The sequence below is a fragment of the Cupressus sempervirens genome, chromosome 1, assembly GCF_028749045.1.
Source record: "Cupressus sempervirens isolate cs-2001-9-10 chromosome 1, ASM2874904v1, whole genome shotgun sequence".
In the NCBI taxonomy this organism is placed as follows: Eukaryota; Viridiplantae; Streptophyta; class Pinopsida; order Cupressales; family Cupressaceae; genus Cupressus; species Cupressus sempervirens.
Window position 1 is genome coordinate 350,367,351 of NC_143118.1, and position 15,725 is coordinate 350,383,075.

A 15,725-nucleotide genomic window follows, 5' to 3' on the forward strand; every position below is an offset into this window, starting at 1 on the left:
TCATGGTTGTTGATGGGGAACATTGAGTGGATGGATTTGTGCCCGTGTCACAAAGTGTGAAGGGTTTATGCCTGTGTCAAAGCAGGTGGAGAGTTTTGTGCCTGTGTTGCTGTAGATGGAGGATTTTGAGGTTTTGCTACTATTCTACAATTAATGGAATGTTGTGTGCTTGAGGAATTGATTGCCTTGTTAGTGTATGAGGTGGCATTTCATGTCTAACTCTATTTCCTGGTTTCTTTGATGCATCTAATAATAAAATAAAATAAAAATAAAAATATATTATAAATCTTAAATTTTTAATGAATAGAAGCAAATAGAACAATAAACAAAAAAAATGCTAAATTACCTTGTTTATAGGGCGGCATGGTAAAAATGTTCAAAATGGCTTAAAATTTTTAATAGCTCGATCACATCTTCTGAATTCTCTTCTGCTCAAGCTCTGTCCATGTAAATTTTTAATAACCCGACCGGGTTACAAAACCTAATTGGGTTATTATTTAATGTTATAAGGCTAGGGTTGGCTACCAAGCTTGGTCACTTTTTAAGTTTTTAATAACCCAATCGAAGTATTAAAAATCTTATGGAGTTATTGAATATTTGTTTTTTTTTGTGGGTATCCATATTTTTGTACACCTGTGCACACACCCCACAAATATTTGACATCAAATGAATCATATGATGTGTTTTCATTTCAAACCAATACAAAATATCACTCTTAACATCAAAGCTTATTACAGTATCTTATACCTAGCAATAAATTATTATTTTTTAGGTAGGACAAACATAATGTCATGTATAAATAGTATATTTTCAAAGTTCCATTTAGATGACTACAATAAATGCATTGATATCAAATTAATATTTACTAATTCAACATGTATACAAAACATAAACACTTCTAATTAAGAATGGTAAAAATAATAAATATTTGCACCTAAAAATTAAACTACTTTCAAATTGACAAATGTTAATTATTACTATCAAGTTCACTAAATAAGTTCATTGCAAAAAAAATAGCATTCTTATTATATAATTATAAGATGTACAATAGAAAATTAAACTACATTAGTCCAAATCAATAATAAAATAAAAACTCCAACACATAATTTGTGTCATAATATCATACAATAATACAGAAGTACAAACTAACTTACACAATGTTTATGTTTAGATTATCCTTGACAAATACTTCATATTAATTTATTAATTTTATTTATTATTCTAAACTTTAAAATTGATTTAATTTTATTAAAAAAATACAAAAACAAATAAGCCTAATCCAAAGTTGTCTATATCAAATATTTCATTGTGCCTACTATAACTAAAATACTACTTATCACACTTATATCTCTTTCCAGATCTCAGCTTAAATTGTAAGCACCCCCTCTCTCTATCCCACCCTCTCAAAAGTATTCTAGTCTACCGCCTCATCCTCGTAAGTAATAAAAAACAATATAATGCAAACAGATCCCTGAACCTTCAAGAAACAACTAATCTCTTTACTATAAATTCTCATAACTTCTCCACTTTCAGCATCTGATTGCAAACAAAGCGTTGAAGCTGTAGGCCGTGAAAATTCCAAAAGATAATATTGAAACTCGTAAAAATAATTTGATGCTAACAGATCTCTGAGTATCCATAGCCATAGCCTCAACTATATTTTGAATTATTCAGATCTGTCCTCATAAATGTGAGAAATACAAATCAAAAATTTAAACTCACAACCCTAAACCTAAAAACAATTTATACTCGGCACTTGGAAAAACTGCTCGGCACATGAAGGTGTTGAGTGCCGGTTTGACTCGGCACATGAAGGTGCCGAGTGTCAGATAGCTCGGCACTTGCTCGGTGCTGAGTGACAGGCAAGAGGTGCTGAGTGAGCTTGGCACAAGTGGAGCTCGACACACAATAATTGCTCGGCACCAATGGATGCCAAGTGAGCTCGGCTCCAACTGAGAAAGAAGATGTCGAGTTTTTGTTTCAAACTTAAGAAATATAACTTAGGAAATATTTCAACGTGAATGCTTTCACCATTAAAACCAAAAAGCCAAAACTTTAAGCTTTCAACCAAACTTGTCAAATGCAATGAATAGAAGAGTAAGAACAATAAATTCGAGTATGCCTGCTTGCTTAGTATTTAACTTTGATTTAAAACAATACAAGATCTGGGAGTATTCGGCTTCAACCAGAAAACCTTAAATTTACCCTAAAACTTCAAACGGCTTCAATACTTCAAACTTTAAACTTGCAGCTCTAATGGCTGCATACAAAAGCGCCTTGAGCAATCACTGCTTCATAGGTCAAATCCAATGAACAATAAACTTACAGAGTGAATAGAGAGAAGACGTGCAACTGCAGGCACGAAATAAACAAACTCCTTTCTTTGCACTCTGACAACTGGATCTGCTGATCTTCTTCCACTGCTCTTCTCTACAACTTCTAATCTGATCTGCTTGATCTGCTCTCTCTCTCTCTTGAATGAATGAATAACATTCCTTTTATCATATTCCATTTTCCCTCTCAACGTTCAAATTCAAAAATCTCACCTACCGCATTCATGTTTTCTATCTGTTCTGAGTTGTCAGGTGGTAGGTGGGCATTTGGCTCTAGGGGCAAACGTCAACACTGCATTAAATTTTCCAACAATAAATTCTCTTTTCTCAGTATTTGGAAGCCCTGATACTAAATTGATGCAAACAAATCTTTGAACCTGCGAGTCTAATTCCCAAAGATAACCCTATCTTGGTAAACATTACTAAGGCTATGAAAAGTATAAAAACAATGTAACTCACGAGTTAATGAGGAACAGTCTATTAAATTCATACGCCGTAAATAACAGACAGAAAAGTTTTTACTGCTGTTCAATCAACAACTAAATGAAGCTAAAAGGCGCTTCTTATAGAATATCAACTGTAGCAAATAATCTAGATATAAGGCAGTTAGCATTTTGTTTAGATCTAAAAGTGGGAATAAAATTAGGAAGTTGACTGAAATGTGGAAGTATTCAAATCTTTCACTTCAAAATCTCTTGCCCATCTTTTCGTTTTGGTAGAGATAGTGTTGATATTTACAATCCACTTTTCTCCCTCCACATATCTCCTCAATAGATTCCAACAACTCCACAACTTGTGCCATATTTGGTCAGTTTTTAGATGAACCTCTCGAGCGCAACATTTTTAGATGAATCTTTCGAGCAGAACAAGGCTACTCGGATCAGTTGAATAATAGATTTGCATGTATCATACGTAAAAGCTTCATTACACAAGAAGAAGATATCATCAACCACCTCTTAAATCCTATCAGGAAAAGCCATATTAACCCACATGCGTAAGCTGAGTCCATCAACAAACATCCGGTGGGTCGGCCTCTTGCCTGTTAACATTTCCAAAAACAAATTTCCATATTTGTAAACATCTCCATTAGTTAAGATCCTTGAACCAGCTCCATACTCTGCATCAAACCTATGTCATTTATCTTCAATCAAAACAGTGTAAGGAAATTGAAAAAATAGGGCGAGTCTTAAAAAGAAAAAAAGTGTTTACCAGGTGCAACGTAGCCTAGAGCGTCTTTTAGTGTTGTTGAAGCTGAAAATCAACCCAGAGTTGTGAGATATTATATGGGCGTTTCCAAAATCGGTTATATGGGCTGTCAAATAGAAGTCCAGAAGACATTGTTTGGCTTTAAATCACAGTGAACAATTTGAATTCATTTTTCCTACACCTCCAATATTACATTTGCCAATATCAAAATGCAGCTGCTTGTCCAAGCTTCCATTAGGCATGAACTCAAAAAACCAAACCTTTAAAGTCAAGATTAGAGCACGAGGTTTGGACTTTTATTATATTTTGGTGCTTGGCTTTACTCAACACTTAACATTCAACGCTGAAGCTTTTAAGAACTTCTTCATTCTTTAAATTGAGAGCGTTAACAACTACCAATGTTCCATAATCCAAAAGTCCTTGTATACAGAGCCAACACCTCCAAATCCTAGCAAGTTGCCCTTGCCAAATCCATCAGTTACAATCCTGAGCTCCTTATATGAGATCCTAGGATTTGGAAACTCTATTGAAGGTTCCACATACCCCTTCATATTGTTATAGAAGCAGAAGCATTAACTAGAAACAATATACTTACAGCACAAATTAGTGCAAAGAAATAGTAAGAGAAATATAAAATAATAACAATAAAAACGACAATACACAGATATACATGGTAAAACCCTGACAATATGTCCAAGAAACATCCATAGGGCAAGTATTGGTATTCTTATTGCTCAGAAGAAACTCATTACATCTTCAACTTCACAGTTGCTGCTGCAATATTTCTATTCAAACATTGATTATGCCTTGACAAAGAAGAAAGATATATAACCTCTTGAAGATAAGAGAAAAACTTCTCATCATAGAATAAAACTCAATTTATTTCTCAGAAACTTAAAGTTTCCTTTTGAAGATTAAAATTGTTCTTTTTCTAAAATAGAAAAAAAGATTGTTTTCACAATCTTATTTTTTCTGTTTTTCTTCATTTGTTGTCATTATCTAATAATCTCCACCTTGACAACAATTTACCTAATACTTTCCCAAGCCCATGCATCACCCCTTTTGCAAACCAAGGGAAGCCACACTCCATTTTAGCTTCTCTACCAACATTGGTTTAGTGAACATATCTGCACAATTTTTAGGTGTATGGATCTTTTCAAGACATACTCCACCTTCTTCAATAACATGTCTTACAAAATGGTACTTAATCTCAATATGCTTAGTTTTACTGTGATAAGTTAGATTTTTAGCCAAATGGATAGCACTTTGACTATCACAAAATATAATCACATTATCCTGCTCTTTTCCAAACTCACCCAAAAAACCCTTTAACAAAATTGCCTCTTTACATGCATGTGAGACAGCCATATATTCTGCCTCAGTTATAGATTGAGCAATCGTCACTTGCAGTTTTGACATTTAACAAATCGCTCCACCTGCAAGAGTAAAGACATAACCTAATGTAGATCTCCTTTTGTCCAAATCACCTGCAAAATCAGAATCAACATAACCACACACCGAATTGCTACAACTGTTATCAATGATACAGTAACTACTTGTGCCTGTAAGATATCGAAGCACCCACTCCACTGCTGCCCAATACTCTTTCCCTAGATTTACCATATATCTACTAACAACACCCATTGCATGTGAAATACCTAGTCTTGTACATACCATCGCACACATTAAACTTCCTACTACATTTGCATAAGGTACACGAGACATATAATCCTTTTCTTCCTTAGTACTAGGACATAAACTTGAAGAAAGCTTAAAATGGGAAGCCAACAGGATATTAACAGGTTTCACATTTTGCATACCAAATCTGATGAGAATCTTCTCCACATATTTTTTTTGTGATAACCAAAGCTTATAATGTTCCCTATCTCTATGTATCTCTATACCAAAAATTTGTTTTGCTACTCCTAGATCCTTCATATTAAATGTCCTAGCCAAATGAGCCTTCAACTTATTAATTTCAGCCATGCTTTTACTTGCTACAAGCATATCATCAACATATAATATCAAGATAATGAATAAGCCATTGTCTAATCTTTTAAAGTAAACACAATGGTCATACTCACTTCTTACAAAGTTTTGGCTCACCATGAAGGAATCAAACTTCTTGTATCATTGCATGGGTGACTGGTTCAAGCCATACAATGATTTCTTGAGTTTGCAAACAAATTTTTTGTTGCGATCTTGAAAAAATCCTTCAAGTTGTTCCATATATATATCCTCATCTGAATCTCTATGTAGAAATGTTGTTTTAACATCTAGTTGCTCTAACTCAAGATTAAGTAATGCAACTAATACTAAATACAATCCGAATAAAGACAAGCTTAACAACTGGTGAAAAAACCTCATGAAAATCAATACCTTCATTTGAGAATATCCTTTTGCTACCAACCTTGCCTTGTACCTTTCAAGCTTATCATCAACACCCTTCTTCAGTTGTTAGATCCACTTGCAGCCAACAACCTTTCTACCCTTTGGAAGTTCTACCAAGTCCCATGTCTTATTCTTCTCTAAGGCATCTATTTCTTCTTTCATTACTATTTTCCATTTAGCATTACTCATTGCTTCCTGATAACAACTTGGTTCCCCATCATTAGAAATCAAAGCAACTGATGAAATGAAATCATCATACCTTTTAGGAGGATTCTTAACTTGTGTAGATCTTCTAAGAGATGGTTGTGGTATTTCCACAATTTCCTGTATATTTTCTAAATTTGTACCTTCTTCTTCAAAGAGATCTTCTTGCTCTGTTTCTTCTGTAGAAGGTAGAAGGATGAGTTTCCAATTGAACTTGTTGCTATTGTGGCACTTCTTTCTATTCCAAATTGTTTTCTACAAAATCTAATTTTGTTAGAGAGGATTCATCAAATACTACATCTCTACCAATGATGATTTCATTGGTAGTAGGATCCCACAATCTATATCCCTTAACTCTATCACCATATCCAATGAAGAAGTATTTCTTGGATTTGGAGTCTAACTTAGAACATTGACTTTTAGAAACAAGAGCATAAGCAACACAACCAAATATTTTTAGATTTGAAAAATCACATGAATGACCTATCCATACCTCTTCAGGAATCTTGCAATCTATTGCAATTGATGGTGACCAATTTACCATATAGCATGTTGTACTAACTGCTTCTACCCACAACTCTTGCTGCAATTTGACATTACTGATCTTGCTCTTTCTAGAAGAGTCCTATTCATGCATTCAGCAACACCATTTTTTTGAGGAGTGTAAACTATGGTTTTATGCCTTATGATCCCAGCTTCTTTGTAATAATTCTCAAACTCTAAAGATGTGAACTCACCTCCATTATTTGTTCTCAAATACTTGATTGATCTGACTGTACTCTTTTCAACAAAATCTCTAAATTATTTGAATACACCGAACACATCATCTTTACCTTTAATAAAAAAAATCCATACTTTTCTTGACTAGTCATCTATAAATGTCAGAAAATATGACGCTCCTCCAAAAGAAACTACATGGGATGGACCCCAAACATCTGAGTGAATATAGTCTAGAATACCTTTTCTTGTATGACTACCAGATTTAAACTTATATCTACATTGCTTTCCAAAGACACAATGCTTGCAAAAATTCAAATTCAAAGATTTTAAGTTTGGAAGCAACTTACGATTTACCAATACCTTTAGCCGTTTCTCACTCATATGACCCAATCATTGATGTCATAAACTAGTAGATTCATCACTTTCCTTAGATACCATTGTCACATGATTTACATCTGTACTTCCTTCCAGCCTATAAACGTTTCCAAATTTTTTAGCCTTCACCACTAAAATTCCCTTAAACACTTTTAAAATTGCACCTTGACAAGAGAATTTATAACCACCAGAATCCAAAACACCCAGGAAAATTAAATTCTTTTTTTTAGTTCTAGTACATGTCTTACCCCTGTTAGTGTCTTTACAATACCATCAAACATCTTGATTCTAATACTCCCAATCCCAACAGTCTTACAAGAAGCATTATTTCCCATAAAAATAGCACCTCCGTCAATAGGTTGGTAAGAAGAAAACCAACTCATATGTGGCCACATGTGATCAAAAGCACTAGAATCTAAAATCCATTCATCTTGATTTTGTAAGATATTACAAATAGATAACACTTCACCAACCGTACTTGAATTTGCCTCAGCTAGACTTGCTTCCTTTTTGGATTCATCATTCTCTTCTTTTCTTTTCCAGCAATCTTTCTTGAGATGCCCTACTTTATTGCAATACGAACATTTTCCCTTGCTCTTTTTACCTCTTGACTTGGATCTAGCTTTATCTCTCAAAGCTTTCCCTTTTTCTGTGGAACAACCTCTAGCCACCATTGCTTCCAATGTGTAGGTTTCTATATTAGACTACCTTCACACCTCTTCAAACAAAAAAGCTCCCACAATAGAATCAAATTCAAGGGAATCAGTTGTACTAAAACTAATAGAAGTAACTAAGTGATTCCAGGATTCGGGCAAAGAACATAATAGTGTAACTACTTTGTCTTCATCATCTATTTTTATATCCATACTACCCAATTGACAAATTAGAGTATTGAAAAAAATTTAATGATTAGAAATTTTTATACCTTCCTTCATTCACAAGCTATACAATTGTCTCTTCAGGTAGATTCGATTTGTCAAGGATTTTGTCATATAAAGACTCTCTATTCTACCCCATAAACCTACACCTGTATCTTCTTCAACAATATTAAAAAGAACCTCATCTGTCAAACACAACTAGATCGTGCTTAGGGCTCTCATATCCAAATTTTTCCAATCATCCTCTATCATATTTATTAGTTTCCTTGACTTTCCAGCTAATGCCTTACACAATCCCTATAGCACTAACAAGTCACATGTCTTGAGCTTCCATAGCTCAAAGTTGTTTTTGCCTTTAAATTTCTCCACCTCAAATCTTGCATTCAAAACCTTTTCCATTTGATGCTGCAAAAAACTCAACACCATATACTAACACAGCTACTATAAAAAATAAATTGCTCTGATACCACTTGTTATAGAAGCAGAAGCATTAACCAGAAACAATATACTTACAACACAAATTAGATTCAAAGAAATAGTAAGAGAAATATAAAATAATAACAATAGAAATGATAATACACAGATATACATGGTAAAACCTTGACAATATGTCAAGGAAACATCCAAGGGGCAAGTATTGGTATTCTTATTGCTCAGAAGAAACTCATGACATCTGCAACTTCATAGTTGTTGTTGCAATATTTCTATTCAGACATTGATTATGCCCTCACAAAGAATAAAGGTATATAACCTCTTGAAGATAGGAGAAAAACTTCTCATCATAAAATAAAACTCGATTTATTCCTCAAAAACTTAAAGTTTCCTTTTGAAGATAAAAACTATTCTTTTTTTTAAAATAGAAAAAAGATTGTTTTCACAATCTTGTTTTTTCTGCTTTTCTTCAATTATTGTCATTATCTAACACATATATAAATACTTGTACAAAAGTAAAACATATGTACCAAACAGAACTAGAGAGGGAATAACATAAATCATGTATTTAAATTATTTATGGAAGTGCCTTGGAAATGTAAAAATCCCTCGTTCGCATAATTGAGGGACTCCTCTAAGAGGTGACTTTGTGAGATTTCTAAATGGTTCCCATTTCATTTGGATCACAGATTTAAGCAAGAATTGGAATTCAGAATTCTCAAAAATTTCCTACTCCACTGTTTGGGTCTGCAAAATGGGAGTTGAAATTCATGGAAATGTGGATTTAATATCACCATTTGACCCCCAAAACAAGAATTTCATCTCCCCTCAAAATACTTGTATTTGGGATTCCCGTTTTAGATCCCATTTTTTGAAAATGAGGATTCCAAGTAAAGTGAAATTTAATTGGGTGACATATGGATGCTCATTTGGGCACCGATTTTTGCACATATTTTTTAAATTTAATTGAGTTGTAACTGAGAGTGAGGATTTTTTAGAAATGACACCCTTTGCATCTACTTCGAGCACCTTTGAACGCCATTTTGTAAAAATTAGTAGGTATCGCTTGAAGAAATTAAAAAGATTACTACAGAATTTGTATGAATACAATTTTTTTAAACTGTCGAAAAACATTTTTCTATTGTTGCACTTCCTCATATGTTTGGATAAAACAACTAGTACCTCACATATCTACTTTCTTTTTTCTTCCTTTTAACTTTTTCTTAAATTTTATTTTACAATGAACATCGGCATTTTTTGCATGTGTGGAGTTCGAAGCACTATGAACAGATCCTTGAACAAATTGGAGATATGAATCACCTTTGTCAATGTAACTTTTATATTCATCTTTTGAACTATATATTTGTATTTTGAACCAAACATGCTTGGAATAACAAATCCTAAATATCAAATATTTTTGAGTTTGAATGAAGTAATCATTACATAAATTCTAAAAATAGTAATCTAGATTTCAAGTTCAAGAATCTCAAAACAAGGATTCTAAATTCCAGTTTCTAAATCATATTCAAGCAACCAAATGTTAGAAATTTCTCGTATCAAACAAATTCTATCAAGGTTTTCTCTTTAATATGTATAAAACAAAAAGAAAAGAAATATATTTAGTATTTTATAATTTTCTGGTAGAGGACAAAGAGATACAAAAAAATAATCCACTTAGGCTCTCTTTATTATTTTTCTTGATTTTCTTATGTTCTACTTATCATCTTGATCATGAATCATGAGTGTGATCCAAAATATTGATGAAAAATATCTCTTACACAATCTATCCGAATAATTGTCAAATAGATTGTGGAAATTTGTACTATTTCATTTTAAAAAGATGTTTAATAAAAAAAATTCAGTTGCATAGTACCAAATAATTTGTTTTGTTGTTGTAGGATATCTACACTATTCCGATATATCCTAGAAAATGAATCGATAACTGTGCCTTCAAACATGTTATGTGAGAGGTTAAGATATTCTAGATTAGTACAACTTCCAAGAGACCTGGAATGTGACCAGATAATTGGTTTCCAGATAGATTGATTCCTTGAACCATTCCCAAAATGACTTGAGCAAGCAGGTTTCCATATAGTGAATTCCAAGATAGATTGTAGTAGTAAGAAGTGTAACTTATGGTAGTATGTTTCCAAAGAGAATATTTTGGGATAGGTCAAATAATTTGAGTAACTAACAATTATTAAGGGGTATCGTCCCTATTAATTTGTTATTATCAAGTTGAAGGTGCCTCAGTTGAGCAAGATTCTCAATAGTGTCATAAATTTGTCCAATGAGTCAGTTAAATGAAAAAGTCAATGAGCCCTTGGTCTACTGGTGAAGTTCAATGGCTCACAAAGAGCCCATTAGGGATAAAATCTTGCTGAGTACAAGGCTCCAATATCATAAGGAATGAGGCCGGATTGTGCTTATCAAATTCCTAAATCACTTAATTAATATCAAGTTGGTAAGATAGCCAATTTCTTGTGGTATTCTCCCTCCTATAAGGTTTTGTTGTATGGACAATATAGAGAGATTAATAGAGTGTTGGCCAATGTAAGGGGTTAATTCCTTAGGGAGAAGGTTAAAGACCATGTATAAAGTTTGGAGGGAAGGGCAATTTACAAGGGCTGGAAGAAAGGGACAAGTCCTTGACCTGGTGAGGAAGTTATCATATGACAAAAGACATTGGAGAGAGGTCAAGTTACCCAACTGCAGAGGCATGCTTCCATTGTACTCTCAAAAGGGAGGTCACAAGTTCAAATCCCATTGGGGGGTAGGTTATGTATGCCTTGTTTGTACTATAGTTAGGTACCTCCCACAAGGAGTACGAGGTAGTCCCATACACTGTCACCATATGTTAACCCATACACCTATGGTTGTTTCATGGACTATAAAACATACTTTCCTTTCCTATTGAGATTGTTGAGGTTGAGGTCAAGAAATTTCAGTTTGGAACAATTTCCTAGAGATTTTGGTAATTTCCCACTTAACTGATTCCCCTAAAGATGTAGTTCCTTCAGATTGCTGAGCTTCTCACCGAGATTTGGAATAACACCATGGAAATAGTTATATTAGAGATATCTAATGCCTCTAAAGAGGAAAGATTCCCCAAAATAGGAGAAATATGACCCATTAAGTAAACACGAACTCTCAAGATTTATTGATGACACTCTCATCAATTTGTTGCGTGAAATGCCTGTCCAATGGAAGATGTTAGTGTTGGAATCCCAATCTGATAACACATTTTTTGATAAGAAGTGAGAGAATTCTTGAAGGCAAGGAAAGCCTGTTCATCATTGAAGGAGGTAGAGTCAGAGGCAGAGGAGCACAACTGAAGATAAAAGAGAAGAAAATGCAAAGGCAAGGGATTATTGGCTAATTGGTATCTGATTGAAGACATTATCAAACAAAGTGCACAATTTTTCTAAACGATTGGTGCTCACTATAATTAGAGTACTTGGTCTTTTTGTCCTTATAATTTCAACTTCGCAGGGGTTTTTACTCCACTCTTCATCAAATTACCACACACCCCATGACCACACACCCAACTGCATTATATATATATGATGAGTTCTTATATAGCACTTATCCAAAATAGTTTCACAATTAATCGAATCTTGTCATGTAACTAAAAGGGAAAAAAATATTTTAAATTTAAATTACAAGTTTGTCAGTATGCTTATGGTCATCTTGTTAAAAAAAAAAAAAAAAAAAAATCTACGTGATATTGATAGTAGAATTTGTTTTACAATTTAATTTACTTATCCATGTTTAACGAATAGTGGTTCAAAAGAACCCATCCATCATGAAAATGAATGCATCACTTTGCACTCATGGCATCTACATGATGGTCACTAAGTGATAATAAGAATCGATCACCCATTCCAATATTGCTCCATCTCAAATTTACTTAAGATAGTGCACAAATAAGATAACCCAATCCTTAATATTTCATATCCTCATCTAATCAAAGACCTAGTTTGCTAAATAATCTACCACCTTGTTCCATTCTTGAAGAACATGACTAAAGCCAATAAGATTTTTTGTTCTACCAAATTGAACTTTTTAACTATTTCCATCAAAATAATTTGTTTTTCCAATATTAATTATATTAATGTAATATATTAATAAGTATAATATTCTATCCAATATATTTCAATTTGAATTATGAATTAGGGCTCATAACTATAATACAAATATATGTGTGTATGCAGACACACACACATATATTTGTATTTATGTATGTATATATTTGTATGCATTTATATACATACATATATGTGTGTGTGTGTGTACATATATACATGTACACACACACACACACATATATATAGATATGTACATATATATTTGTGTACACACACATATATATAGACATATACATATACACATGCATACATATACATATACATATATATAACCTATAATTATTTATTGTAAATCCTTTGAAATGAAGTAAATAGGGCTCTATTGAATACATACAAGATCATTTGCCAAGAAATATTATATCGAAAGGGGTCATATATATGAAAAATTTGGATCAAATGTTTCTTAGAAAAAGTAGTTCATCAATCAAGTAAACCATTGAATAATATGTCATACCTCATTTGGCTTTAAACAAAAAGAATTCCTATCAATCCAACAAAGTAAATATTCTCAATGCTACTAAAGGAAATAACATTACCTTTCAATTTTCAATTTCATGATGGTGCATCAAACCTACATTCATAGATGCTTCCGCCAAGTCTTAACAAATTCTTTTTCCTTCTAATTTTGTGTATATTTCAAGTTTAAATATTTCTAAACCCTCAGTCAAGAATCTTGATTAGGTATATCTATTGGATTTTTTTTAGATATATGTGATTTCTAAAGCCTTTAACTTCCTTATCTCAAGATGTCGAAATTAGAAAAAAAAATTGAGGTAAGTCATGTGCTACAATTTTATTTAGTAGTCAATTAAAGGTTCTTGTTGGTTCAACCTTGGACATTTCCTATGTATCTTTCATTTCTGTGACAACTTGAATCACAGGTTTTCATGGATCTTTTTGACCTCCAATGATCATCTTGCCAAGTTGGATGTTAATTGTGCATAAAGCTCTAGATTTTATTTAATGTTGCATTTTTTATTATCCAATTGAAGGTGCTTGTAAGGAAGAAAATTTATGCATAATTTTTTCCTACGCTAATCTTGAATGGACAATTATGTAAATATTAACTTAACTATTACATCAATTTCAAGTGGAAAATAAGAGCATACATGAAATAATAGTAAATAAAAAACACAATGATTATTGTGGGGAACCCCTTATGGGAGAAAATCCCCACGCTATAAGACCTACATAGTGCATTATCAAATCAGTGGAGATTGCAATACACTTGCAATGCAAGTTCTTATAACAGAATTATCTCAACTCAAATTTTGAGGAATTTTAGTTAGAAGTACATTTTGGATTGAAGATATAAACATCAACTATATATATTGTAATTTTCAATTAGACACTATTATATTTGTGGAAATTTCCATCTCATTGTTTGGTAACCTTACATTTTTTTCAAAGATAATCGAACAATTGTAACACCCCACTAGGGAACCCAAAAGAAATTAACCTAAAGTTTCACTAAGTTTTCCAAACAATTTTTTTTTTGAAAAGACAATAACTTAACAAAAATAGATATAACATAGCGGAAGCAATAACATACACACATACATAACCAACACATAAACAGATTGCATCTCTTAAGGGTCCAATGACATTGAATCCCATTTAATTTTATTTAATACTAATCCAATATATAATAACTCTACATCAAGAATAACTATGAGAATGAATCCATTTAAATATAGGATGTCACTTGGCAATAATCATAATGTACAATCATCCACTATAAAAGTCATAGGGTATGAAAGGCTAAAAGAATATACATCATAAAATAGATTACATCATCTTGTAAGATCTATGAAATCAAATACAATAAAATACAGTATAACCATCCATCATAGTACACAGGAACATAATGAAAGTTAATACAAAATAGGGAACTCCAACAATGACATCGAACTGTCAGATCTCAATGGTAGAACTAAAAATCACTACCACCTGACCTTGTGGTAACCTAAATGGCCACTCCCACCATGCTGAGGAGATAACCTCAATTCCCATACAAATATCAATCCAAAAAGTCAAATCCAACATCTAGGTCAAGGAGAACCTGAAAGCAATCTAATTCAAGGTACCAAGACACAAATGACATCTAAATCGAGAGGCAACAATGACATGTAGGAAATCTACTATGTAGGTGGGCAAGTGTCATCACATGAGTCAACTCTAAAGTTACCCTAGTAGCCTCACTGGACTCTGCCCCCTGGTGACTTTATGTGGCACTAGTATTGTTTCATACTGACAAGGCATACTAATGAAGCAAGGTTGCAACCAAGCATCCTCTCTACTCCCATCCTAGCATGTACTAGCACTTGATGCATGGGTGAGGGAAAAAAATGACTCTTATTAATTTATTTTACTCTCATTTAATGAAATGTTATCACTTAGTAAAATAACCTACAATGGGTTACCAAGGTAGCCACTTTAGGGCTCTGGCTTCCATTGCAAGCCACTTCCCAACATGACATAAAGATAACCTACCCTAAGATCAGTGAAAGAAAAACATCTCACATCATCATAAAATGCACATCAGTTCTTAAACAAGCAACTAGAAAGCATTGAAATATCACTAATCAAAATCCACAGATTTCACCAATACAATCATCCTAACAAGACTGATCTAAGGTCAAGTACACATAAACCAAACCATGACATCACCAAAACAATAACTCCCAACCTCTAGTAGACATCTTGAAACTGGTCAATACTCTAAGTCAACCCCAAACCCAACACATAAGAAAACATAGAACTAACAGTGTAGTTTCATAGTTTTTGTTTGGTTTTGAAAACATATAGTTTTAATTTAACAGTAAGGTTCAAGTTTACATTTCATTGTAAGTTTTTGACTTGATAAAGTTTACAATTTTCCCATACAACTGAACCCATTTTCTTTTTAAATCTAGATACAATTTACCACTATAGAACTAATGCCTTCATAAAATGTCATAAAACAATTTAAGTAATAATTATTAAATTATTAAATACTAATTATCAATTTATTAATAAAATAATACAAATTATTAATA

General features: G+C 32.8%; 2 pseudogenes; both read right to left on the reverse strand.

Moving 5' to 3' along the window:
- Positions 1–2,975: 2,975 nt before the first annotated feature.
- LOC149577674 (receptor kinase-like protein Xa21) lies at positions 2,976–9,106 on the reverse strand (annotated as a pseudogene).
- A 1,277-nt stretch (positions 9,107–10,383) lies between these two features.
- Positions 10,384–11,715, reverse strand: LOC149577675 (uncharacterized; annotated as a pseudogene).
- Positions 11,716–15,725: the final 4,010 nt, after the last annotated feature.